Source organism: Staurois parvus, unplaced genomic scaffold (genome assembly GCF_062004578.1).
Source record: "Staurois parvus isolate SC_StPar_1 unplaced genomic scaffold, SC_StPar_1.0 ptg000097l, whole genome shotgun sequence".
Taxonomy (NCBI): Eukaryota; Metazoa; Chordata; class Amphibia; order Anura; family Ranidae; genus Staurois; species Staurois parvus.
Genome location: NW_028317893.1, coordinates 9,832,143 through 9,858,054, shown reverse-complemented (window position 1 = coordinate 9,858,054; position 25,912 = coordinate 9,832,143). Strand labels below are relative to the sequence as shown.

General features: G+C 38.5%; 1 pseudogene; it reads left to right on the top strand.

The window, feature by feature from the left end:
- Window positions 1-14,166: 14,166 nt before the first annotated feature.
- LOC149467918 (NADH dehydrogenase [ubiquinone] 1 alpha subcomplex subunit 5 pseudogene) lies at window positions 14,167-24,473 on the top strand (annotated as a pseudogene).
- Window positions 24,474-25,912: the final 1,439 nt, after the last annotated feature.

The window sequence follows — 25,912 nt, the reverse complement described above, 5'->3', positions numbered from 1 at the left end:
TTCACCAAGAGTAATAGCATGAGCTGATCAGACTATATCGAGTGGCGTTATGTGCATCCAAAATAACGAATGGAACAAAATTCAGATCCATTTGTTATCCAAATCCAAATAATCAAACCAATTTAAAAATTCACCTAATTTCCCCATGGGCCCAATCTACTATTGCATCATGTGACTTAATCTAACTGAAACAAGTGCCTTTTTTAATTTTCTTATAACTTTTTTTTCGGATTAGTTGATATTTGTTACTATGTCCATTCGGAGATTCAAATACATCCCAATCTCCAAAAAAATGACTTTTACATCTAAAAAACAAATTGAAACTAAATGAAACATGTCTACTGGCACATAGGCTGTGTCTCAGCAAACTTAAACTAGTTCCTGGAGGGAGCAAAATCCCTATTTAGGCTTGGAATTTTAGGCCTCTTTCACATGGGAGGTGAGGCCTGTATACTGTAAACTGGATTTTTTTTCTCACTGTCTCTAATCACTAGGTGCTCTGTGCAGGCAGTCCATTGAAGTCTATTAGGATACAGCCCATGAAAGAACACAGCTGCTCCTAATGTGACCTGAAGGATAGAGATGCTGGAAACAATAGGCCATTCCTGGTACATGGGCCTCAGTGCCCATGTGAGCAAGGCTTTATAGAGCCCAGAATAACCAGACCTCCTTCAGCTGGGCTCATTTTCTAGCCCAACAACATCAGCTACCTTACTTAATTATAAAAATAAAAAATATTCAGCAACCTACCTGAATCTGGGACAAACATGGTTCCAGTTCTTGAGCAACCAGTGTTTTTTATTGGCCTACTATCACAGTATGTATGTATGTATGTATGTATGCATGTATTTATTCATGTATACATTTATAGTTTACCAACACTGATGATGTGAGTCATCAATGCAGAAAGAGACTATGATGATGGGTCTTCAATACAGAGCAGCATTAAAGGACGACAGTATAGATGAGGTATGTTAAATGTTTAAAATTTGAGATTGACCTAGTAAGTCTTATCACTCATAAAGATTGGGTAATGAGTGTCCATGTTGTAAGTGTTTTTTTTTATGACATAGATCCTTTGAATCAAGGATCCATTTACAATATTCAAAAGCTAATGTATGCAAAACCGGCACTGGGCATCGAAAAGTAATTCGCTGTCTATAGGTGTGATTTGTGAGCTTACAGCCTCTTAGCTGACTACAACTAGGGATTGGCCTAATCTTGAATGACAAAATGCACTGGATTTCAGAGCTAGTAAGGTAAATAATACATGCGAAAGAAAGACAAGTGGGGATGTGAATAAGATGTATTGTTTTTAATGTTCATATATCTACCACCAAGCACAATGTGTGAGATGACATTCTACGTCAAAACAGTGTGATTTTTTTAAAACCATTCTTCTACTTACAGTTTGTCTTTTGTTATCTCTAGTGAAAACAAAAGCTGGTATACAGCTAACTTACATATAGGAAAAAAAAGGGTGATTTTTTGTATCTCTATACTTTAGTGTATTTATATAACAGCATAATATACCAAAGCCCTTTTCCAGAGGACAGGACAGCCATTTACTCCCCTATTTCCTTCCCAGGAAACTGAACGCAATAAAAAATAACCATCAACTCTAGGTATACAACAGTTAAACCAAGAAATATTGTAGGATTTGTTCCTAGGACCTTAGTGCTGCAACACATATTCAAAGCTGATAGTGGTAATCTATTCTGATTTAATGCAATGTTGAGTGCGTAAAGCGGTAAAGGAAAAGTGATAAAAAGGATCTCTTTGACTAAAGCTGGCCATACATGGCTCAATATTTTTTGTTCAGCCAGCTAGCTGAACAAAAAAATTAACTGATTTCCCCAGCCACATGTTAAGGTACATAGGGAAATCCCCTCCATTGCATCATTGTATTCTAATACCTGGACTCCTGTTATCAAACTACACCAATTAGCACAGCAGCCGATTGGCTGTATGCGCTGATCAAGCAAATATATATCAACAAGCCCATTCAGTAAAAGGCAATCGATAGATCATCCTCTCATAAATGGGAATGGAAATACATGGATCAAAATTCATCCATTTCCTATTGAACCAGACAATTTTGATTCATGTATGGCCAGCTTAAGGGTTTGTTAATTATTTCCCTTCAGCTCTATTGTTTACTGGTGATAGAATGGGGATAAGCACATTTTCAGGGGATAACCAACAATTTAGAGATTAGAAAAAATTATATATTTAAATTAGGACTTGACAGACAACTAAAGTACGATGATGGTCTCCATTTATTTGTATAGACTTTGAAAAAAAATGATAACATTAAATGCATTATTTTCCCCAAAACTTTAGAAGGGAGTAAGACATAATATAACAAATTATCTATGGGTTTGCTGAAGCTTTTGCCAAACAGGGAACCACACTACTACTTAATCTTGAGATTAAAGTGAAATTCTATCTTAAACCTAACTAGCCTTAAAAATGTTCAATCCCCACATCCTAACACCTATGCTGACAAACCTGTAAATAAAAAATGCATATACTTTTTCAGCCCTCTCCTGTGATCCCCTGTGTGAGACAGTGTCAGCTGCAGGGGAGAAGAGAGTGCTCAACAATGGTTGGTAAACCACCTAAAACCTATAGTTTCTCATGACTCATCCATTGCCAGCGCTCCCTCCTCTGCCCTGTAGCTGCCTCTATCTGACCTTCCTCAGGGAGGATCACATGACCAGACCTTAGCGAGCTGAAAATAGGCAAGTATATGAATCTTTTTTTACACAGGTTAGTAAGCATAGGTATTAGGAGTGTAAGGGAAGATTTTTAATGCTAGTTAGGATTAAGTTGGAACAACATAAAAGATTTAACTTTCACTTTAGCATGTATTACTTAAAGGAAACCACATGCACAAGGCATTCTGAGAGATGTACATTGTAAGTAAGTTATAAAGTTTCTGATACTTGTTAAAAACTTAAACATGCAATGATAGAAATGTGGGGGCTACCATTGCTGACCTCCATCTGAAAATACTCTCTGGCTGTTTGAGCATCAATACTTTCTCAATTGCTGACTGAAACAAGTGTGCATATCAGAAAGTCAGAATAAAGTCAAGACTCACATGCTTGTTCTACGTGCGTGTCTCAGTACTCAAGCCAATTGATCACCATGACATTTGTTCAATTGGCCTTATAAGAAGAAGTTTCAGTGGTGGAAGCCTCCATTGTATCCCAGTGACAGAGGTCAAAGAAATAGATATGCAGCCAGATGACCATCATGATAACAACCCTCATTGTCATATTCTTATCCCAGTTTTAATGTTGTGCCTTTAGTAATTCAAAATGAGCTGGTCAGATACACCCCCGAATCTTCTCTACAATACAGGTCTCTGCCAGAGCACATGCAATGAGGGGTATGGCTGATACTTAGCTCTGCCAGCACTAACCACTTCAGTGAGAGAGCAAGAAGCAACATTTTCACTGAAAGGAAAGCATATTAAAAAAAAACAAAATCAATCCCACATTAAAATATTTGGGTGAACATGGCCCAAAACAGTGTGAACAGTGTGAAGGTGTGGTTTCATTTCGGCTATAGAGCTGATATCTTCTTTCTTATTTATTGAATTAAAAAAGGAAAATCTTATATCAATATGGTACATGAGCAGTCCATAACTTTCAAATTTTGTTAATATTTATATTGGTTTTACTTATTTTAAATGTAAATGAATTAAAAAAAAAATTTAAAAAATGCCACAAGAAGTGTGATTCATGATGTGAACATGTAATTTGTGTACTTAGAATAAGTATCAAGTAAACAAGTTATGTTCTTGAAAGAGAAATAGGTTATAAGAAAAAGGACATTCCAGTCTCCGGGGGTTCCAAAGCTGGCATTTGTGCTTTTATTTCCAGGACACTTTGACATGATAATGTCACCTCGCCATTGACAGCTATGAAATGTTTTCCAGCCTTTATGACTACTTTGGTGATGTTTCTCGTGATCTTATGTAGCTGTTCATTACTAGAGTTGTCGACTGTTATATATATTTCTCAAAAGGCACTATACAGTAAATATCATATTATATTTTTATTTGTAAATGTCAAAACACATTACACTGCAATGCTTGAAAATGAAAACAAAGCTTTGAATTCATTTAAGGGCACACTTAACAGTTTTATTTTTATCAGGCATTTACTTCTTACTGGGATTCAACATCCAGTTCAAAAGTGCATCATTTTTTCATTGTTCACAATATCCATAGATATGTCAGATATCTTCAAAACCATTGAACATGTGTAAATATTGTTCACTAAGTTACAATAAATACAGATTTGTGTATTATAATGCTTTTATTTTTTGTTCTCGGGACAGTACAATTCTCATACCATGATCATTATAACACACTTGCAGGCACTGTTGAAATATGAGTTCAGTCACACTTATGCCTATGAAAAAAAACAAATAAAGCAGAGAAATGCTTAAGTGGTTGTAAAGGTAAAATGTTTTTTACCTTAATGCATTCTCTGCCTTAAGTTAACAAAGCCCTACATGTAGATCCCTCCACTCCCCCTCTAAATACTTACCTGAGCCTGATCTTAGTTTAGCGCTGTGCATGTCTTCTTTCCTCTCTCCTGGCTCTCCCATGCTTTGCTGAGAGTAACGGGAGCCATTGGCTCTTGATGCTGTCAGTCAAAACCTGTGAGCAGAGAATGGGGGGGGGGGGGGGCGCACCAATCTGTGTGTCTGAATAGATGCAGAGCAGGTAAGTTTACAGTGTTTGTTATTTGAATGAAAAAAATGGAAAGCGTTAGTATCACTTTAGTTCTGGTTCAGCAACTAATAATAATTTTTTTCAGAATAATTTCAAACTTGGCAAAAAAGTTCCAATATTTTTTAATTGCAGTGTTATTTAGTACTTAATATGGTTCTGCAATTTTAGTCAATTATATTGTCTAGTTTTTGAATTTGAGGGGGGCTACTAAAATGCAGATTAGTTAATTTACTTAAACCTTTAAGCAGAAAATGCTCTTGTCTTTGCCTTTCTTACTTTAAAACCACTGGGAATCAAAACAGGATGGAAAGGAGAAGTGATCACATAGTAGCCCAGTTCTTTTCAACTCTTCCACATTTGTATGGCTCATGGGGCTATGGGAGTCTGATAAATGGTAAATATTTTTTCACCAAAAATGGGGATAGGAGCCTCATACCCCCATCCCTGGACCAGTAAATGTTGGGGTCTGTGAGGGAGGACATCTCAGAACCTGGAATATTCCTTGTTAGGCATTCATTAAAAAAATATAAATAGGAAATAACAACACCCACTCTGTAGATTGTCTTTTATTTTTAAAAATCCAGGAAAAACATATCTCCCTTTGCAAATGAAACATCCATTACATCATCCAGCAATGTAGCTTCATTGTCATTCGTGATAAGTGATACCCTGGCAATCTGCAGATACAAAAATTCCATCCTCTCCCATCATTACACCCTTCACAAATGACAGTTCCCTTGCCAGCTGTTGATTGTCAACAATCCAACCTGGGATTCTGACTGATGGCATTACCAAATATGGTAATTACTTTTTTGGGCAATGACATAAGCTTGGATACTCACTGGCTTGTTTACAATTTGAAACAAGTCTGCACATGGGCAGGCAGCTGGAAGTAGTTGTTCCGTAGTTATTCAGTAGTTATTCATTTAATTGCAGTAGTTATACCACAATGAAATGAATAACTTCTGGTTGCAGCAGCTGAAGTTTGGGCAAGCTGGCAAACAGTGTGGGTTGAGGTAAACGTCATAGTCAATCAGAACCCAAAGTTCATCCCTACATAGGAATGTCTAACCCTATTAAAAAGAAAAGTATAACCATAAATACATTTTGTTCTGCCAGTTTCTAAATTAGCAGAAAATAATAATACTTAAATTGATTTACTAAATGGTTGCTACAATAAAGCAGTGAGTAAATGTAAGGATCATTTTGCACATATAAGGGTTATAAGGAAGAGCTGGTGTCAGATATAATGATTTGAGGAAGGGACAAGTCCCTGAAACATGTTATCGTGATGACTGGCTTCTCTCCTTTGGTTTGACACGGTTTGAGTGTTCCCCTAAGCTTCCAGTTTGCCCTCTCCAGCCCTTGATTGGGCGGTCTCTTGCCAGGTGTCTGACATAACAACCGGATCTGGGACATGTGATTTCTAGCAGATGTGCCATCTTAGTGATCCCAGCAGCTACTATCCACACACCCTTCCCACCGTCCTGAGGTTCCTGGGCCTGGGCTGAACAACCTTCTTTTGGGTCCAGTATCATGTGTCATCCTCCAGCTTCTGGGAATATGTGTTTCTCCTCTCTACTAGCTTGGTGATGTATCAGTCTGGGCACTCCTACATGTCATGCTTTTTAAGCCAACATTAAAGTGAATTTCGATTTCAACTGTTCCTGGGTTTGTGAGTCTATTGACTTCCACAAGGGTGAGCTCACCCCTTTATTTGTTGTTTTGTGCTTTGTGCTCATGTATTTAATTGCTGGTCAGATGAATTGTTTGAGCTGCCAATACTGTAGTTATCTACATATCCCCTGGAACCTCATTGCACTTGGTACTTGCACCTTTACCATTAACATAGCACTACTTCCTCTTCCACTATCAGACAAGACAACACTGTCAACTTATATATACTGTACTAATTCTCTTATCTCTTGTTTCAGTGCCTTATAATGTACGTTCCTTGAGAAATGACTTTCATTCTGATTGTGCTTACTTTTCATTATAAATATTTTAACATGCAATTTTATTTTCTTGTTGTTGAATGTTTCTACATGGATGTACCTAACTTAATTATTATTTATACTTACAGTATTTACCGTATTTATTTCTCTTTGTAACATTTATTTTGTACAACACTAAGAACCAGTTCATACATATGCAAATTGAATGCATTTTGAACCGCATCCAAATCTCATGACATGTGAAAGAATATTGCTTGCTATTGTGCCTGTTCATATTTGTATGGTGCAGCCAGAGTGCAGATTTAGTGTGAATTGAAAAAGAGTTCTGTCAGTTTTCTGAGCAGTGCAGTACTGCTCAGGTGTGGATTCAGGACCATTGACTTTTATGGGAACGCTTCAGGATCATTCAGTGCTGACTCAGATATCTGTGGTGCTGCTTGATAGCTCCAGTTTCAGTACAAATTGAAAAGCAGTCAGGTCAGGATCTGAAGAGAGAAAACTGGCCTGATGTTCACAAACACATGACATGTGTGATTCAGAAGCAGTTCCCATTGAAGTCAACAAGCCTGTAATCAGCACTTGAACTGACCCCACTGCTCAGAAATCAGACATGACTATTTTTCAATCCACACTGAATCCACACTGCCAGTGCACCAGACATATGTGAACAGGCACCATAGTAAGCAATGGGACTACTGGAATGATTTCTAAAAAATTATTTTGCCACAAAAATACCAATTTCACCATCTGCCAGAAGAATTTATATAAACAGTAACTCAGCTGCTTTGGTGAAGTTTGGCTCACAAAAAACTACTTATTTTTCCTTTTGTTTATTATTTATGTAATGTCACTTTAACATTTTCATTGTACCCTTTTCTACTTTTTTCTTTTTCTGTAAAAATATTTAAAAAAAATTAGGCTCAAGAGGGACTTGTTTTTGGCATATGAACGAGTTCAAGATAAAGCCAGTTAAATTTCATTGCATCCATAAAAACCATCTATAGATATTTTGGCCAGTGGAATTCACCTTGAATAAATAATGCAACAAGCTGAAAATATTTTTGCTGATAAAGAACAGTAATTCAGATTCTTTAGCATTCCCACCATCATGTTAGATTTATCAAAAGTGGAACATTCTATGCAACACCCCCATACCAGCTTCCATCACAAATTACCATAATCACTTTTCTTTTGCTCTGCCCCTTATTTTTTTTTAATAATTCCTTTATTTATCAAAGACAGATAGTTTACAAAGGCAAACAAATCACAGATATCTGACATAAATAAACATGGTTCCATGCAGAAAAAGTTAGTAACATTGCCCAAGACAGGAAAAACATATTAATCAGATGTAGGACATTCCAACAATAGAGAATATCCAGGAACGTTGCATATAGAAATGGTATTATGAGTGACTGAAACTAGCAGAGGATGTATTGGTTCCTAAAATATATTCACAATTTCCAGAACATGCATTTTAACCTAAAACAGTGAACTTTAGAAAAGCAGAAATGTCACATTGTGAAATGTAAATGTTGTCTGCATTAGTATTCAAAGTCAAAGGATTTAGTTAAGGTTACCTGGGAGAAGGGCTGGTGGAATTAAGTGTTAAGGCTAGGTTAAATTTTATTTTTTTTATTTAGGATGGCGATTAAGGAATCATGGATCCCAATAAGCAGGGTATTAATGCTTAGTTGGAGAGACTGATTAGGTGTGAAGGTGTGGATAAATGTTAAAATGTAAGTTTAGTACAAAAAAAATCAGCACAAGGGAAGTTACTTAATGTAAGTGTTATGTGTCCCTTGTGCTGTTGTCTTCTGGTTTATTGGAAAATTTCTTCTTCCAATTCTTTAGAAGGGGGAGGGGTTAATAGAGCTGAGGGACTTGTGACAAGCAACCATCAATAATTCCCAACTATATCAACCTTTTCCACCCAAATACCCACACATTTTTTTTTTACTAAACCTGGGCTTTAAGGTTTAGTGATAGTCAAAGTGGACAAGTATATTTGCAATAAAATACATGTTTATTTTTTGGTACTGAGAACCCTGCACCCAAATACTCTGTGGTAAGTTTTGGCGCAAACATTGTGTTTTTTTTATTTTAGTTCTGGTGGCATTTAGGTACCATATGTGAAGTGTTAGCTCTAACTGTATAGGTGGTAAATGGCACAGATTTTACAAGAAATACAAATAAATCAATTAATGCTCCCAGGTTTCTTGATAAAAGGGTTAGGATGATATTTAGAATATAAAGGTGCTTTCAATTTCTTGTAGGGTTGAAGAATTCCTTCAAAAGAAATGATGTAGAGGATTGTAAAGGGAAACACTACAATTAGAGATGAGCGAATTATTCAAAAATTCGATTCGGCTGATTCGCCGAATTTGTGGAATAAATTTGATTCGATGCGAATTTATTCGCTGCGAATTTAACTTATAAAAAGGGTTTCTAGGCTTCAGAGAGCCTTTATATTAGTGCAGAACACTGTACCTTTAATTTAAATGCCCTTGGAGTCTGCTGGGGAAGAGAAATAATACTGTCAGTCAGTATGACATGCAGATGAGTGCCGTCGATCTTAGAATCACCGCACACTTCACTCATTTGGTCAGTCACGGGGCCAAAACCAGAGTGTGGAGCCACAGTGTGGAGGTGGAGGCAGCAGCAATGGGAGGCCATACAGCACCCTATGACAAAATGGAACCCACCAGCAGTGTGAGGAGACCTGAAAGTGGCACATGGAAGAGTGTGGCGATGGAGACAGCAGCAATGGGAGGGACCCATGACACACTCTGGACCTGGCAGCAGCATGAGAAGGTGGTACAGGGGTCCATGGCAAGAAGAAGAAGAAGAAGAAGAAGATGAGGATGAGGATGAAGAAGAAGAAGAAGAAGTAGGATGAGGATGAAGAAGAAGAAGAAGAAGAAGTAGGATGAGGATGAAGAAGAAGAAGAAGAAGAAGAAGAAGAAGTAGGATGAGGATGAAGAAGAAGAAGAAGAAGAAGAAGTAGGATGAGGATGAAGAAGAGGAAGAAGAAGTAGGATGAGGATGAAGAAGAAGAAGAAGAAGAAGTAGTAGGATGAGGATGAAGAAGAAGAAGAAGTAGGATGAGGATGAAGAAGAAGAAGAAGAAGTAGGATGAGGATGAAGAAGAAGAAGAAGAAGCAAAAGAAGGATGAGGATGAAGAAGAAGAAGAAGAAGTAGGATGAGGATGAAGAAGAAGAAGAAGAAGTAGGATGAGGATGAAGAAGAAGAAGAAGAAGAAGTAGGATGAGGATGAAGAAGAAGAAGAAGTAGGATGAGGAAGAAGAAGAAGATGAAGAAAAAGAAGAAGAAGAAGAAGAAGAAGTAGGATGAGGATGAAGAAGGAGAAGAAGAAGAAGAAGGATGAGGATGAAGAAGAAGAAGAAGAAGAAGAAGTAGGATGAGGATGAAGAAGAAGAAGAAGAAGAAGAAGGATGAGGATGAAGAAGAAGAAGAAGAAGAAGAAGAAGAAGGATGAGGATGAAGAAGAAGAAGAAGAAGTAGGATGAGGATGAAGAAGAAGAAGAAGAAGAAGAAGAAGTAGGATGAGGATGAAGAAGAATTCCAGTGCAGCAAAAAGTGTATCTGCAGAGAGCTCCGCTATTTCTGACTGTTCTCTGACAGTTCCTTCACATTTACAGCGGTTGAAACATTGTATCTATTTGTTTCCGAATAAAAACATCTGTATCCTAAATGGAAACAAATAGATACAATGTTTCAACTGCTGTAAATGTGAAGGAACTGTCAAAGAACTGTCAGAAATAGCGGAGCTCTCTGCAGGGACACTTTTTGCCGGCTGTAGAAGGGATGAAAATCGGCCGATCGGGGAAAATTCGATTCGGGCATCCGAAGTTTGCTAATATTCGGATTTGGCGCGAATCGAATTTTTCCTAATATTCAAAACGAATTCCACTTTGCCAGGTTCGATTCGCTCATCTCTAACTACAACTACTTACCCAACAGAAATATTAACAAAGACTAATCAGCATGTATGCAATTTTCTTAGGACACTCTTCAAAAAAATAGACATTCATTTTATTAATACAAATTTTACATTCAAATGAGGATGTTTTGTATGATTTTGTAAAGCTAATACTATACAGGCTATAAAACATACAGTAGTGATAACTAGCCATATATATATTTCTTAACTTACAAATGTTTAAATGCAAAGCAGTAGTCAAGTTTATGTCTTAGAGTAAATATTAGTAAAATTTCCTAAGTACACTGGTAGCCTTTCAACATAATATTTCAGTAATGTTTGCATAGATATCCTATACAATCAAGATCCATCATTTGACAAATGCATTACACAGTCATTGGATTCTAGAACAGCATCTTTGGCTGTGAAAATGGAGACCCTTTACGTGTTCAGTCTATGGTATGATTGGCAGTTCTATGGGTTCTTTTTAAATTTTAATGAGTTTTCCTCTTCTATGATGGCTCCTGGGTACATGTTAAAGAAGAGTAAATCCTATCCATGTCTAACATAGATGGTCGGATGTGTTGCATTAGACAAGTTTGACAGGATCACCACTGGAAATCTAGGAGAAGGATTTCTGGGTGACATGTTACAGCACATTATATACAACTATCCTTGAGCAAAATAGACATAAGGTTGTAAGGGAACCTGTCAGACTAGCAGTATGGAGGCTGTCACTCCTGATTTGTTTTTAGAGAGGCTTTATGCTTTATGGTGTCACTTTTAGGACATCCAGTCCAATGGCAGCCCACCACCAATGTGATGGCAACTGGACAATACAGTGCTCTCATGAGGGGCCTGCCGCTGGGGTGGATCTGCTGTGCAGCAAGATGAGGTGTTTTAAACAAGATCTGTGGCATGTTCTAGTCTTTTGGTTGTCATACCCATAACTGCAGAATATGAAAAGTTACCATCAATTATAAAAAAAAAAGGAAAATAGAACACATCACTGATGAAATTTTTAATAAAGCAAGTGACATTTGTGTAAAATGTATTACCCGATTGTGACTATTAGTTATATTGCATTTATTTACACGCTATTTATTAACTTAGTTTGGAATACAAAGTTTTGGAATGTGAGTTAGAATTAATTACAAAGTTTAACTCATTTAACATAATGTAATGTTTTCAAAGTTACTTTGATATGAAGAAAGAGAGAAGGGTTGATAAAAAGAAAAGCGGGAGTGAGGGGCGAAGATTAAAAGCAATCAAATGAATCCTGTTGATCACTATTGACTCTGACACCTGACATTGACACCTGACCAGGGGCGGACTGACAACTCATGGGGCCCCCGGGCAATAGGGGATCATGGGGCCCCTGTGTCATTGCACAAACTCAAAAAAGCCTATGAAAAAGGTACCAAGGGCATCTCATGGGGCCCCTTACTGACCCAGGGCCCTCGGGCAGTGCCCGAGTTTCCAAATGGTCAGTCCGCCCCTGCACCTGACTCCTATAACTGCTGCTGACAATTGACAATGATGATTACTAATGCAGAAACCTGCCTCCGACACCTGACAAGACGGACTTCGATGCCAGAGCATTGCATTTCTTACACATGTTTAAAAATTAATTTTAGGTCTAAAGATTATATAAAACCCCAAAAACATTATATATTTTTCAGAAATAGTACAACCTAGAGAATAAAATAGTGTTATTTCCAATTTTTTTAATGTTACACAATATTACAGCAAAGGACTAGGAAACTCAAAATTTCAATTAAAAATACACTAAAGTTAATTTTAGGGCATGCAAATTCAATACATTTCCCATTTTTGGGGGGCAAAATATAAAAGACTAGTTTGCACTGTGTAAACAGATACACAACATGTCAAACCTTAAATTTGCCTGCACCCGTGAAATGGCTTCAAACTTCAGTACCCTATATTTTTCACAGGTGTCCCTTTAAAAGCCCCCTAAAGGTTGTCAGTTTAGTGTTATGGAGGATGTACGTAATTTTTGCCTGACACCAATTATTTGCAAGATATTAAGCAGGTCCTAGCAATTAGCTGCAGGAGACAGCCCCATTGAAAGTAATGGGAGGCATCAAGCTCTCACAGCTAATTGCAGCCGCTCACATGTAATCACTATTAGTAACAATTACCTGCAAGTGGTTGGCTCTGAACACAGGTAGTCTGCATCCAGGGCCTATCACTTGCTGATAATCGCTGCCATTGTCAAATAGCTGCCTCCCACAACTAATTGCCCGGACCTCCCCACTGATTTTCTTCCATATACTTGGTGTAAAAAAAAAACGCAGGTGTGAATGTAGCTTTTAGAATAATAGAGTTTTATATGAGGAGCATGGAGTAAACTGAGGTGTGTCCTAAAATTGACACAATAACCCATTCTTCAGTACTTAGTCACTCTCAAGGAGTAAATATGCAGCCAGTGAGGCTGTGAAAGGCCGTCATGTATGATCTGGGTTAGTAACTCACAGATCTTTAAAACATTCCTGTAATCATTGAAGTACCTAATAACCAAGAGGCGGGCAGATGATGTCACAATCTCCACCTCAGCCAATCAAAGGAAGCCTTGTATTCAAAGATAAAAATACAAGATTTCTTCTGAATGGCTGCAAAGCACTCAGCCCCACACAATATTGCTCTGGAAGCAGATGGCAAGTCACCCGTAGTGCTGTGGAACACAGCACTATATACTGTATGTAGCTGATGCTACTACAATATGATACAGTGCTCACATCTGCCAAATAACTTAGTACTGGAAATAGTTAATTTGGGCCAGCTTGGCTCCAATAAATTAGTTAAAGTGACAGGAAGGTTTTTTTGTTTTATTTATTTTTTGTTTTGTTTTACTTTATGAGGCATGTGCTCATAAACATAAATAATTGGAGTTAGAACCTGCTTAGATGTGCACGGAGCCTTACAGTGTCACTAAAACCACAATAGTAAAATCAGTCTGCATATGCAGTAAAGCATGCTTGTTATGCTCACTGTGGAACCTAAGGGGTTAATCCTCAGCATTGTGTAAAAATGCTGTTGGATCCTGGTTTCTCTGATCCTCCCCTTCTTCTAGTGCCGCCTCTTAACTCCTGATAAGAGATATTGTGTGGAGACACTCTACACATGCTCAGTTTGGTGTGTATTGCTCGAGAGGTTTTTTTTTTTCTTGGGAGAGTGCATGTGATCAGCACAGGGCCAATCAGCACTGTCCATACCGAGGTTCAGGGGTTCTGCATCCTCTTAGAACAGAAAGAAAACTCCTCCTACAACCTTTAATTAGTGCTCAGCTGGACACTGATAGAAGTCACAAGACTGCTGTAACTGCTGATGAGAAAAGGTATTTAGCAGTTTATATTTACTAAAAGAATTGCATTTCCATGTTGTGTGTACTGTGGGAGATCAGATATAGTGAATGCAGGGTCCTGGGTTTAGTAACACTTTAAATACTTTAGTGTGGGGACTAGTGTGTCCACTGCAAAGGGAGCCAGAACCATGACCTGCAAACAGTGTCTGGACCTGGGCAAGCCAAACAGTGTGCAGAATGGGAGGTAGGTTTCTGAGTGATGGGAGGTCTGGAGAAGTCATAGAAATATTTTTCTTGTTCATTCTTTTTAATGAGCAAAAAAAGGAATGTGTACATAGCAACATAACGTTGAGGTTTACAATAAAAGTGGGATTTGCACCTTCTCAAGGTATGGTAAAAACAGCAGTATGTTACTTGATGTACTAGCATACAAACATACAGAGTAAGTAACCAGAGCACTAAACCCCATAAAGTGTAGATAATCAATATACAAAAAACATAAATAGCAATATCAAGTGGTTAATATAGGAATTTCCCGGTGCAGAGTTTACATTTAAATTGTAGTGCAAAACTTCCTCAAAGCAAGAGGAAAGAGCAAGAAAAGAACAGATTAACTGGTTTTCAATGAATGCCTATGGGAAACCAGGTTTCTGTTTACAAATTTTTTGCAATACGAAAAGTCCCACAGAACGCATTATATTACTCGTAAACCGAGGTAGGCATATATATATATATATATATATAGTGAAATAATCAGTTTAAAAATTGAATGGTAGGTGTAATGTAACACTGAGAGACAGAATAGCAACACAAAATTCAAAAGAAATGCATGTTTAACAAATGATGCACAGATTTGCATGTTCATGAGGGAAATAAGCATTTGATCCCCTTCACAAAACATGACTTAGTACTTGGTGGCAAATCCCTTGTTGGCAATCACAGAGGTCAGACGTTTTCTATAGTTGGCCACCAGGTTCACACACATCTCAGGAGGGATTTTGGCCCACTCCTCTTGGCAGATCTTCTCCAAGTCATTAAGGTTTGGTAGCTGACGTTTGGCAACTCGAACTTTCAGCTCCCTCCACAGATTTTCAATCAGATTAAGGTCTGGAGACTGGCTAGGCCACGCCAGGACCTTAATGTGCTTCTTCTTGAGCCACTTCTTTGTTGCCTTGGCCATGTGTCCAACCCCCATTCGCCAAAACACTATACTTAGGTAGATTTCATGCTGAGGACTGCTGAATTGTTTACATTCAAAGGTCTCACCTGCGCAATTCAACCCCATAGACTTCTAAGAGCTCGGTAAACAGATCTGTTCCAGGCCTTGGAGCAGAATCTAGGTAAATATAGACCCAAAAACTAAAATTTTATATCATTGGACACGGCTGATCACATGGTAAAAGGCCACTGTGATTGGCCTTTTACCTCGTCACGTGATCAGCTGTGTGCGTAGGACACAGCGATAATGGAGAGCACCCGGGGAGCCACTGAGGGTGTGAGGGAGGGCGTGTTCTGGGAGGACGTCATATGACGCCTTCCAAGAACTGGACAACACTGCTTTAGTTGTCATTCGGCTATAATACGGTTGGCAAGTGGTTAAAGAGATGTCCTTATCAATATGGGGTGTATTTGTACAAAGTAGAGCTGTTAATCCTTTGAAACTGCATTTACATTTGTTCTGTGCTATTGGGGACAAAATGAATGGTATAAGGAAAATTTCTCTCCAGTTCAAATGTTTTTCAGTCATGAGGAATAGACTGAATCAGGAAAATGATTCATTACACACTATACGGGGCTGACAATCATAGTAAATAAGTATCTCCTATAATCATTAACTCCATCTAGTAGCCAAAATGCAATAATTTCCTGATTAACTCTATTCTACATGAATGAAAGACTTTCAACCTGGGAATGGGGTACTTGGTTTTGACAGGTACCCGCTCCGACTTTTGCTCGGATCACCTAGGTAATCTGAGCAGAAATTCTCCTCTCCCTTCCCCGCACTCTTCTGGGATACATCACAGGTCCCAGAAGACTGCGGGACCATTCTCAAAGCACAGTGCGGCTCGCGCATGCGCAGTGGGCACCCTGCTGTGAAGTCACAAGCTGTCACAGCCCAGTGCCCACAGCTGAGATGTCAGCACCAGGGACAGGGCACCGATGGAAAGAATGGCTCGGTGAGAACATTACTGGATCCTGGGACAGGTGGGTATCTGTTTTTTTAAAAGTCAGCAGCTACAGTTTATCAGATATGATTGTAGCTCCACTTTAAGTTTTTTTTTGTTAATGTATTTAATGCATTAAGGTAAAGAACTTTCTGTGTCCCAAATTTCCCCAGCCCTTCTTAAACTTACCTGAGCCCAATCTCAATCTAGAGCTTTGTCCAAGAGCAGCATCTCTCTCAGCTCTCCCTTTCCTCACAGGGCAGATTGATATCAGTGGGGCCATTAGCTCCTGCTGCTGTCAATAAAATCCAGTGACAAGATAGCTCTCTGTGTCTATGGGCACAGGCAGAGTAGCTTGGCATTGAGCCCACACCAGTATTTCTATAGGCAATTCCAATCGGAGGCACTCGCTGGAAAAGAGAAGCCAGAACTCCTGGCTGAGGACCTCAGAAGAGGAGGATCAGGGCTGCTCTGTGCAAAACCATTGCACAGAGCAGGTGAGTATAACATGTATTATTTAAAAAAAATAATGTTTAGAATCACTTTACTCCACATTTTGGATGATGTTACACCCATATTTAGGGTGTAACATGGTGAAAATCAGACCCCCCACCCTCTCAAACTGGGTTCCCACACAGCCACTTCATTTATTCACAGAGATCTGTGAATAATACAAAAAAAAACTTTTTAAACTAATTTCTTTAATGCAAAAAAAGTGTCAAAACTTGTTCTAAATGGCAACTAAAAGATATCTTAACTGTGGATGTTGAGAAACATGTCCAGACGTTGCTCTATTCAATCCTATTTTCCTTTTCAGTAAAAATGTCACAATTTGTTTCCAAAGATCTCATCTTCCACAAAAAAAGTCTGATGAAAAGGAACAGATGTTTGCAGGATTGTATGTGGCCTGTTTCCTATTTTATGTTGTTTCTGTTGAAAATAGTAGACTGAAAATAGAATGAAAAGAATCAGGCGAACTTTAAATCACTGGACCATTTTCAACTTCAGAAAATCTGTTTACATATGCTCGAATGGCCCTGCTGAATAGACCGGGTCTTTTGCATTCAGCCCGAGGTCAGTCCTAATGCTCTGTGCAGTGGTCCACATTCTTTTCATACAGAGCAGCTGCCTCTAATTGCCATTGCAAATTGATATGATGTAGACCCCAAGCAGAGTGTCAGTGTATGTTTTGTTCATCTGAAGCAAAGGAAAAGGCCCTGAACATGACCAACTGGGGCTTATTACAATAAAACATAAGAACTGATTTGATACACATCAGGAAAAAACATTTTTTTTTCTAAAGACAACTGCGGTGACAAAATAGGCGACAAGATAGTTGAACGCCAGATAAAGAAAAATGCAACTTAAACATTTATTAAGTTACACCAAATTAACTTATGGATCGCAAGCAGAAATAATTCATCCCAATGACAGAAAATGAATGATTTCAATAAAGCATTCTGGGATGTTTAAACCTATGTTATAAAGCTTGTGCAATAACACCTAATTGGATTCAAACACATAATGATTAATATAACTAATACAATTCACCAATGACATTTCCATTGCTTATCCATGTCCCGCTACTATTGCATTAAGAATTGTCTTGTTTTGATGTATCAGTTATTATCATTATCCTTTATTTATTAAGTGCCAACACGGAATCCAGAGCTGTACATTTGAAAAAAGCGCTGCACTCTGTCAGACCTAGGGCAATGCAAATTTAAATAAAAAATGGAGGACAAAGCAATTCAAGAAAAAGAAATTAGAAGATGCTTGCAAATAAATGGAATGGACAGTGTTCATTGTGTTAAACTGCTGTAACATAATGGGAAGACCAAGAGTGAATCAGTTCACACATTGTAGTTCATTGATAGGTACTAAGCAAATCAGCAAAACGTAGATACGGGAAGTCTAACAAAGCAATTTACTAGCAAGTTTAGCGAGACGGCCAATTCCATGCAATGGTAATGTCAGGCTTGCTTTCTTGAAAGAGGAAATTGTATGCCATGTGATTTTATCTCTTATCACTACTCCTTTAAAATGTAAGCTATTTTCTCATATACCTTTTTAACACCAGGATTTACATTTGGTGGAAAAGCTGAAGACAGAAACTGAGAGCTTAATAAAGACATCTAATGATTACATAGGATGATATATACATATCTATATATATACTGTATATATACTGTATGTATGTCAAAACACAGTTTTAATTAGCTATCATTCAAGACCTTCTTATTTACAGGGAAGGCAACAGACAGGAATGACTCCAGGCAATCGTCGAAATGAGTGAATATCTAATGACATCCAGGAAATCGTGCAGGGCTAAGATCAAGAGGGGCCTTTTAATATGCCTTTAATCTTAGTATTAGAATGATATGTTACATCCATGTTCAGTAAGCTTTTCACAGCACTTCTGAGCAGTCACCTTCCTTATGGGAAGTATAGAGGATAGAGCCTGGAACCAGGGAAACAGGGACTGCATTTTTGCAAAAATCAGATAAACTCTTTGACATATTAAGTATTTTTGATGTACATTCCCCTGGGATTTTACAACTATTTAGACAGTAATGCTGTTAATACACTAGAGGAATCTTGTTCAAAAACTGTTGTTTAACCAGTTCCTACCAAGCCTATAGACAAATGTCGGCTGCACAGGACATTCACCAGGCCAGGTGGATGTCATATGATGTCCTCCCAGAACGCAACCAGCACAGACCTCAAGGGCCACACTGTGGTGCAATCTGTTGCCTGCTGTGTCCGCTGGACACAGCAGATGACAGATCAGTGCACCAGCTGCTGCTGGCGCCATGTGATTGCTGTGACCAATCATAGCAGATCACATGACAATTGTACACAATAGATAACATTTATTCATGCCATCAATTGTGTACTACTGTGTTGATCTCTGTGATTGGTCACAGTTGTCACATGGTACAGACAGGGCCAATCACAGCTCATCTGTATCATGTGATTAGTTGTGGCCACTCACAGCTAGCCCCAATAGTAACTAATGAATGAATCAATTAATTCAGTAAATATGGTTGCTTACAGTAAAATTCACTAGTATAAACAATCATATTGTGTAAAAAAAATATATCCTGATTTCCCCAAAGTAGTGCAATGTTACTATAGTAACACTGAATTGGTCTGGTATGCATAAAAAATAGAAAAAAAGAAAACATTTTATAAAAAAGAGAAAATAGAAAAAAAATAAAAAATTTATAATTTTCTTTAATATGTTAATTTTTTACATACTGTCACCAGTTAGTGTCCCTGATCATCGCTACACAAGTTATATGCTGACACTTTACTGCACTGGTGACAGTATAAAAAAATGTGAAGATTTTTTTTTTAAATTTCTTAATTTTCCAAAGAAAAATGTGACAAAAAATTAAAACTTAAAAAAACTCACCATGCCTCTTACTAAATACCTTGGACAGTCTACTTTCCATAAAGGGGTAAATTGGGGGATATTTGTACTGTCCTGGTATTTTCAGGCCTTCAGGAAATGAGATAGGCCATCAGTACATCAGGACTGATCAATTTTCAGATTTCTGAACTGTATAACTTTCCTGCAGACTAAATAATAAACACTGGTTTGGGTTATTTTCACCAAAGAAATGTAGCAGAATACAGTTTGGCCTAAATTTATGACGAAATATTATTTATTTTCAAAACAGAAACATAGACAAACATAACAAAGTTTTTCTAAATTTTCACGTTTATTCAGCAAAAAATGAAAAACCCAGTGGTGATTAAATGCACCAAAAGAAAGCTTTATTTGTGTGAAAAAAATGACAAAAATGTAATATGGGTGCAGTGCTGCATGATCTCACAATTGTTATTCAAAGTGCGACAGTGCTGAAAACTGAAAATTGGCCTGGGCAGGAAGGGGGTGAAAGTGCCAAGTATTGAAGTGGTTATCCACCTGTAGATAAACAACCAGGCGGGACAAGTATAGTTCTTGGAGGACATACCCGTCCTCCCTCCCAGAATGGAAGCTTGTTCACACCCCCGGGAGAATGCAGCAGTGTGATCTGTGGGTTGTAATTCTAAGTATGCCCCTGCTGTGTGTGATAAATATCTTATTTAATTGACAATTCTGTGTAAAAAAATATATTTATTTTCTTTCCACATTTTCCAAAAACTTGTGACAAAGAGACAAAGAATGAGTGTAGGGCACACGCGCACTTGTGTGTGCATGTGTACTCGCGCATACGGGTACGCGCCTGTTACTAAGACTGGCACCAAATGGATGATTTAAATAGGACTGCTGCACTGACTAAGTGATGTTTGGTCTGCAGCTTCTGTGTGTGTTTATCCTGATTCCAGTGCCTGAACTCTGATCTCAACCCGACTTGCTCCTGACTCCACTTGTCTGCTACCTGCCCTGACCTTGACTTGTTCTCTGTATTTTGTCTCTGCTAACTGTCTCTGCCTTATCTGAATCCACAGTTGCTGACATTGGTCTGTGACCTGACTCCTCTCCTGCCTGCTGTTTATGCCGATCTGCACGTCTGTTGCCAACCCGGTTTGCTTGACCCTGCATCCTGTTCATCCATCCTGCTCCAATTCTGCAGTTCAGTATGCTCTCATCTTATATGTCTGCCTGCTACCAGTCTGTCCACGTCTATCCTGCCTGCTGTGGCATCTGTCTGCTGCCAGTTGTCTGCTATCAGCCTGCCTGCTAAGCCATCTATCTGCTGTCAGCCTATCTACTACCAGCCTGCCTTCTGTGATGTCCGCCTGCTGCCAGCCATCTGCTATCAGCCTGCCTGCTGTGCCCTCTACCTGCTACCAACATGCCCTGCTGAGAAATCTGCCTACCACTGGCTCCTCTGTTCTTGGCATCCTTTCAGTGAAATTACAGCTACTACCTACGCAGACTACTGGACTGATCATGACACTCATACCTCATCATGCTCTCGTGGTTACTGTTCAACTATCAGTGGCCCCTGAGTCGGAGCTGTATGAGAGGCCTTCACCTGCACGTCAGGCTAACTATCAGGTATGTGACCCCTGGTGTTCCAGGACCTCCAAAAATGTAATAGGTAGTCAGGAATTTATATGCTCAATTTATGCTTTTGGAATGCCTAAAGGTGCTCCTTGGATTTTGGGCCTCTCTATGTGACTAGGATGTGAAAAAATCTCATGTATGTGGTATCGTCATACTCAGGAGGAGTAGCAGGATGTTTATGGTGTAATTCTAAGTATGCTTTTGATGTGTGTTAGAAATGTCTTATTAACCTCCCTAGCGGTATTCCCGAGTGTAGCTCAGGGTAGAGTTTCAGTACCAAAAGCGGTAACTCCGAGCTACACTCAGGCTTACAATGCAGCGTTGCACAGGGATTCCCTGCAGCGCTTACCTTGTCCTTTGCTCCCGCGATGCGTCCCCTGCAGCGTCCCCGGCCATCTCCTCCGGCCGATGCCGGCATCCGGCTTGCATGTTCCGGTCCCTGTGACGTCGGGACGTACAGGCGCCAGAACCGGCAGCGAATTTTAAAATTTTAAACAATGACTTTTTTTAAAACGATTATTTCATAGCAAAACATTGCTGTTTCAAAGCATTTCACATACATTTTGTCCCGAGTGCTTTGTCCTGTGCCCTGCCTGCATTTTGACTGTTCTTTCTGCCTGGAAACTTAGAAAAGTCCATGGCGTCCAAAAAGCATCCCTTTATGTCAAAATCGGTTTTAGACCAGCTAGAGAACAGTGATAGTAAATCAGAACCACTTGCAGAATTGAGTGATAATGATTTGTGGGGAAATTCGTCATCAGACACAGAAAACGATTCTGCGACTTTGCTCAGTGATGTGCGAACTTGGCGCTATATTTCAAATTTCAGTGTTTTTGGTTTGATTATATTATTGAATTAAATTTATTATTATTATATTATTATTTTTTATGAGTATTTATTAAATTATAATTTATGATTTCGTGTTTCAAGTTTTATCATATCCGGAATGTTTACTAGACTCTTGTTCATACAGATTTCAGTGAGTTATTCCTAAATTACAGGCCTACAATAAAAAAACTACATATTTCCATGCAAAACAATGGTACCGCTTTCAGAACCAAAAATCTGAAATAATCATACCGCTAAGGAGGTTAATTGACAACTTTACTTCTGTTATTTCACAGAAGCCCAAATAAATATATGCTGACAAGTCATTCCCTGGAACAGAGGCCTTGATGGCCCAGACCATAACAATTATATATAACTTCACAAGCAGCATACTGGTAGGACTTTATATGTATTCTTAGGAAATACATTGTGCATAGAGGAATGCGGCACTCCAAACACTTTCCAACCAAGTGGATTACATGTTGTAGTGAAAACAACAGGCGCTTGTTTGAAATTTGGAATGTCGAACCTAAACACATCATAAGCTCCACGCAGAAACATTTATTAATCACAGAGTAAATCACATTTCAGAGCACATAACGCCTTCATCAGGCAATCAGTGGCAACCCATGGTTTGCCTGATAAAGAGGTTTAGTGCCTCAAAACAAAGCCTACACTATAACATTAAATGGCTCTTTGAGCTTATAGTGTGCTTCTGAGGTTCAATATTCTTTATGAGAGAAATACTCTGGGAATAGCATGGATTTCCTTCTCTGGCTTTTGTTTACTTGGGGCAGGTCCCTCAAATGGGAACTGTCCTTGACAAATCGGGGGTAAATGGTAACCTTATTCAAACCTCCTTTGGAAACTTGAATGTGATTGGTGACAAAGGAAATAGAAAAACAAAACGTTACATAGCTCATGCGCAGAGCTTGACTATGGATTCTTCTTTCACTGAATTACAGACAAGTCGTATGAATGAAATTGTGTGAACTTAAAAAACATTCTGAAGAATATATTTAAAAAATATATATTTTTAGAAATATATATTTTTTAAATATATTCTTCAGATGTCATTTTAACATATATAGGTCAATATACTTGGGAAGAATATTTTTAAAATATATTTCAAATATATTTTTCTTCCATGTGGGAGGAAAGCCACAGTTGCCATGTACAGCTAACTATAGAAGATTGCAAATATGGGCATGCACATATGACATTCTGTGGGATTATGACCATTTTCTTCTGTATACCCACTTGCAGCTCCCCAGGCAGGCAAAAATGCTGGGGTTTTACACTAGATCATAATTTAAGCTTCAAAGCATTTGTGTGCATCAGACTTTACTCTTTTGTTCAAACTGATTTTTTACAATTTATTTTATCTTAGTTATTTATATGTTAACAGATTTAGAAAGCAAATTAGAATACTTGGAAGATGGAAGGAGTTTGAATCTGGATGTACCTGATTTACACTTTTTTTAGATTGCTCATTTGCAGTGAGTGATGTATTTGTGATTCTATATTAATGAAATTTAAAAGCATGTATTAATGTTAGGTGGTATTATTATTATTATTATTATTATTACTACGAGTTTATATAGCGCCAAAGGGTTTGCTCAGCGCTGTACAATAGGGGGGGACAATACATGGCACAGTACAACAAAGACAGACAGCGTACGAGGGGTAAGAGGGCCCTACTCTTACATTTCTCTTACCTATTAACTACATTTGTTACACATTTCACTTATAGCTGAACCTTCCAAATAATTCTTGTGGACAAGTGTCATCTGATCTGGCTGTTAAATATCAACTTATGGAGTTTTTATTTGCAATAACATTTGTGACATGTTTTGATGTGTTTTTTTCTTAAGGCCATGCATATTTACAACATATTTCTCCAAGATGTTTATTATGCAGTGAGTGATAATGTATGCTTAAATGCAATCCTCCTATTTAGGGATGAGTAAATGTGTCAGGGTTTAGTTCCTGGGGCATTTGTGAAACCCATCCTGAAGTACAAAAATTGTAAACTTAAATTCTATCCCCATTGAAGTCAATTGAATTCTATGGAGGCAAATATTGAAAATCAATTCTTGTTATTTTTAGTAAAATATGCAAGGGGTTGTGTAAAATGCACATGGGGGGGTACTTAACATGGCAGCTATGGCCTGGTTGGATTAGCTGTATCCCAGAATCCACATGACCACTTGAAGATCCTTGCTGCCCTGCAGCCCATTCCAAATGATGCAGCATACTAGATATACCTGGAACAGACTGTTGATGAATGATAAAATGCAATAAAGCCTGAAGCTGATGTTGAGAACCTGGAGCAGAAAATTAATTGTGGATAAATTGAAGTCATTCAACAAGCTGAAAATTAATTATATAGTATCTGGGAAGAAAACTGTCTGAGTGGAAACCTTGGGAGCCTTTGGTTGAAGAACCTCCTGCAGATCAGTAGAAGTGACCAATCTAGAATTTCACTTATATGTAAATATTTGTATAAATGCAAAGGGACAGCATCTAAAAATGGTCTTACCAGTTCTCAATAAAATGCCTATTTAGCATACACTATATTGCCAAAAGTATTGGAACAATGCTCCAAATCACTGGATTCAGATGTTCCAATCACCTCCATGGCCACAGGTGTATAATATCAAACACCTAGGCATGCAAACTGCTTCTACAAACATTTGTGAAAAAATGAGTCACTCTCAGGAGCTCAGTGAATTCAAGCGTGGTACCGTGATAGGTTGTCACCTGTGCAATGAGTCCATCCATGAAATTTCCTTGCTACTAAATATTCCATGGTCAACTGTTAGTGGTATTAGTGGAAGCAGCTGGGAACAATAGCAACTCAGCCATGAAGTGGTAGGTCATGTAAAATGACAGAGCGGCATCAGCGCATGCGAAGGGCACAGTGAGCAGATGTCGCCAACTGTCTGCAGAGTTAATAACTAAAGACCTCCAAACTTCATGTGGCCTTCAGATTGGCACAACAACAGTGCGTAGAGAGCTTCATGGAATGGGGTTTCCATGGCCCAGCAGCTGCATCCAAGCCTTACATCACAAAGTTCAATACAAAGCGCCGGATGCAGTGGTGTCTGGGTTTGCTGGTTGCTAGGAGAACGGTACTTGCCTGACTGCATTGTGCCAAGTGTAAAGTTTGGTGGAGGGGGGATTATGGTGTGGGGTTGTTTTTCAAGGGTTGGGCTTGGCTCCTTAGTTCCAGTGAAGGGAACTCTTAAGACTCCAGCATACCAAGACATTTTGGAAAATTTCATGCTCCTAACTTTGTGGGAAGAGTTTGGGGATGGCCATTTCCTGTTCCAACATGACTTTGCACCAGTGCACAAAGCAAGGTCCTGACCTCAACCTGAAAGAACACCATTGGGATGAATTAGAGCGGAGACTGCAAGCAAGCCAGGCTTTCTCATCCAACATCATTACTTGACCTCACAAATGCATTTCTGGAAGAATGGTGAAACATTCCTATAGACACTCTCCTTAACCTTGTGGACAGCTTTCCCAGAAGAGTTGAAGCTGTTATAGCTGCAAAGGGTGGGCCAACTCAATATTGAACCCTACGGACTAAGACTGTGATGCCATTAAAATTAATATGCATGTAAAGGCAGGCATCCCAATACTTTTGGCAATATAGCGTATTTGTAAAAAAAGAACATAGGGAGCTGGGCACTGTACAAATGCAAAAAAATGCTGTATAGTGGGAATATGATCTACTTTTTAATGCATCTCTGAAGGCACATGGGAAAAAAGCAATCCTTTAAACTTCACATCTTGGAGACACCTTTAACTCCTTCATGATGAAGGTAAAACAAATCTTAACATCTGAACACAGTTTTGCAACTTTGATATGTGTGAGTAAAACTGTAAATAGCATCACAACCATGGCAG